Source organism: Notolabrus celidotus, chromosome 1, assembly GCF_009762535.1.
Source record: "Notolabrus celidotus isolate fNotCel1 chromosome 1, fNotCel1.pri, whole genome shotgun sequence".
Classification (NCBI taxonomy): Eukaryota; Metazoa; Chordata; class Actinopteri; order Labriformes; family Labridae; genus Notolabrus; species Notolabrus celidotus.
In genome coordinates, this window is record NC_048272.1 from 40,588,639 (window position 1) to 40,591,563 (window position 2,925).

The 2,925-nt window shown below is 38.6% G+C and overlaps 1 long non-coding RNA gene across 1 annotated transcript; it reads left to right on the plus strand.

Annotated features, from left to right (window-relative positions):
* Positions 1–611: 611 nt before the first annotated feature.
* On the plus strand, positions 612–2,695 carry LOC117822415. The gene is made up of 4 exons (XR_004633169.1): positions 612–1,060; positions 1,147–1,215; positions 1,822–1,968; positions 2,420–2,695. It is a non-coding gene; the product is annotated as an uncharacterized LOC117822415 (long non-coding RNA).
* The last annotated feature ends 230 nt before the right edge of the window (positions 2,696–2,925 follow it).

Sequence of the window (2,925 nt, forward strand, 5' to 3'; positions counted from 1 at the left end):
GGAGGAGGTTCTTAATGTGCGGATAAGTGTCGGGTCTGGGCCAGAGCCGGACCGGATCCGTGATCCTCATCCGCACCGGATCCATTCCGCTGTGCAAGTGGACTCCGGTCCGGATGCGTTTTGCGGATCCGATCCGGACCGTCAGATGCCTCCGGTGCGGATCCGTTGCGGAGTCAGTTTGCTATCTGGGTAAACTAATGAATATCTTTTGGCTTTTTCATTTATTTTACACTTGATTTTTTTTTTCCTTCATAATAATAGTAACAATAACAACAACAAGTGTACAACATCCAAAAATTATTTAGTTTACAGTTTATTTAAAGAAGAAGAATAATGACTATTTTTTATTTTAGTTTTTTTAAAGTATTATTATTATTATTATTATTATTATTATTATTATTATTATTATTATTAGCAGTAGTAGTAGCAGCAGCAGCAGTAGTAGTAGTAGTAGTAGCAGTAGTAGTAGTGGTAGTGGGGATGGTAGCAGCAGCAGCAGTAGAAGTAGTTGCATTGTTTTATTTTAGTGTACACCGTCTTAACCCTTTCCTCTGGTGTGTGTGTGGGTGTGTGTGTGTGTGTGTGTGTGTGTGGTGTGTGTGTGTGTGTTTGTATTTTAGAATGGATTTTGCATCGGTTTTTGGCAGGAGTGACTCAAAATTACCGCCTGTTCATGTGATGGTCCTGGAAGTTCAACCAGAGGAAAGGTGCACCCAGTGGAGGTTCTCTGAGTCGGGGGAGGTCACTCGGAATGCAATCAAGAGCAATCGTACCCTCATCGTCTGCGACGGAAAAATTGTAAAAAAAATAACTTTATATGAAACAATAACCACAAAGGTGGAGGTTAATGTGGGGTACATCATGAGGAGGATACACCCTAAAGGGTGAGAACCTGTTCGTCAATCGAGAAACACAATTTTTTAAGGCAGCCAGTTTTAGTGTTTCCAAGAGCCTTAAAGAAGAGGCCACAAATGTACTGCTGCCGAAAAGCACAGAAACAGAGGTATCCCTGGTTAGGTCTTGCCAGGGATTCCTCACGGTGACTGGCAAGCTGACCGAGGTTAGTAAATTAGTCTGTTGACACATTGTTCATACTCCTGTTAAATGATACATTTTTACTAAAACCATCCGATTTCTACATTTCAGATCTCCATAATCAAGAGGGTGATAGTGAATCAGCAGCCGGTCCCTTTGAAAGTTGTGACTCTGGAACATGTAAGTTCTACAGAGTAACATGAGTCAAGTGAGCTGTGTCTTTGTCTGACTGTCACCCAAGACTTACTGGCAGAATAACCGAGTGACAAACGGATACATGTTGTGGTTTTTCCTAATGCAAAATAAAAACTATTTTTTTATATTGGAACAACCATTGGATCTGCAAGACTTTATTCATCTTAGAATAGAGCCAAGGTGACTGTGCCTCATGAACTGACACTTACAAACCTGAATCACTTCTTATATTCTCAAAGTTTGACACAAGTTCATCTATCACTTCTGAACAAACTTGTGAGTGAACATGCCGTCTGGTTTGTAGCCATCCTTTGGACTGGTTAACTCCTCCGATACACTAAGTGTTTGTATCATTAGAGAATTCACATTTATACTCTTGCTTTACAAGCTTTATTACTTTGGGATCAGCCTCAGAGAAAACACTGCTGTTGGAGCACATTGCTCAATAAATCCATTTCCCTACTTGAGTGAATTACTGAGACTTTACTTGACTAACTTACTGACATCCTCTCTGACAGGATGACATCTTATAATAAAATCTGACTGAAAACTTAAGATCTTAAACTAACAGTTTTGTCCTATGTTTACTAGAATTCCGCACACGTCACAGTTAATCTGTGGCGTGATGCCGCCCTTTGTGAGGTGATGGTTGGTGCAGAGGTCTGCCTGACGCACCTCAAAGGGAGTGACTCTGCATTTGGCTACCGGCTGCAGTCTTCACTCTACACAACAGTCAAGGTGATTATTAATAATATATTTTTTAATATGTAACACCTAAAACGGCTCTCTGTTTAAAAAAAACCCCCAATTTATCCCAGCAAACTGAGCCAAAACTAATTTTGACTTTTTATTTTCAGTTTCTATTGATGCTTTTGGTGTTTTTTCTGAAAGACAGAGAGAGAAAAAGACAGAGAGTGATTGAAAGATACAGACAGACTGACATTCAGAGAGGGAGAATAAGAGACAAAGTCAGACTGATAGAAAGGCAAAGGGACGAAGCTGAGTGTTTCATAGCGTGGGCTTAAGAAGTATAGTGTGTACAGTAACAGCACCCTTTTCCAGAAGGAGCAGAGTAGTAAAATAAGAAAAGAAAGAAACATAGAGAGAGAGAGAGAGAGAGCAAAGAGGAGTAGTGACAGCAGCATCAGTAGTACCAGTAGTCTGAGTGGTTATTTTTTCTTTCCTGCAGGAAACATCAAACCAGAAGATTGTTGAGGTCCTGGGGGCTTATGAGGACAGCGCAAGGCCAATGACTTACGTCCTACTGATCATGGGTGGGGATACATTCAGTATTCCAGCGCAGCTATGGATCCCTCTGGAGCCCAGAGTGGAGGAGCCACCGTTCTTGCTGAAAATACATTACACGGGGGAAAAATCACAGAGGTGGAGGAGGTGAAAGAAAGAGAAAAGGAGGCTATGGGGGAGGAATAAAAGATCACAATAATTAATTTAGTTTTTCAATTAATTTATGGTCAATGTTTCTTCAAATTATATTTTCTTTTTAATAGGTTTTCATTAATTTTTATTTGTATTAGTTTTTCAATTAATTTATATTCTATGTTTAATCAAATTATAGTTTCTTTTTAATATGTTTTAATTCATTTAAATTTTTATTAGTTTTTCAATTAATTTATATTCTATGTTTAATCAAATTATAGTTTATTTTTAATGTTTTAATTCATTTAAATTTTTATT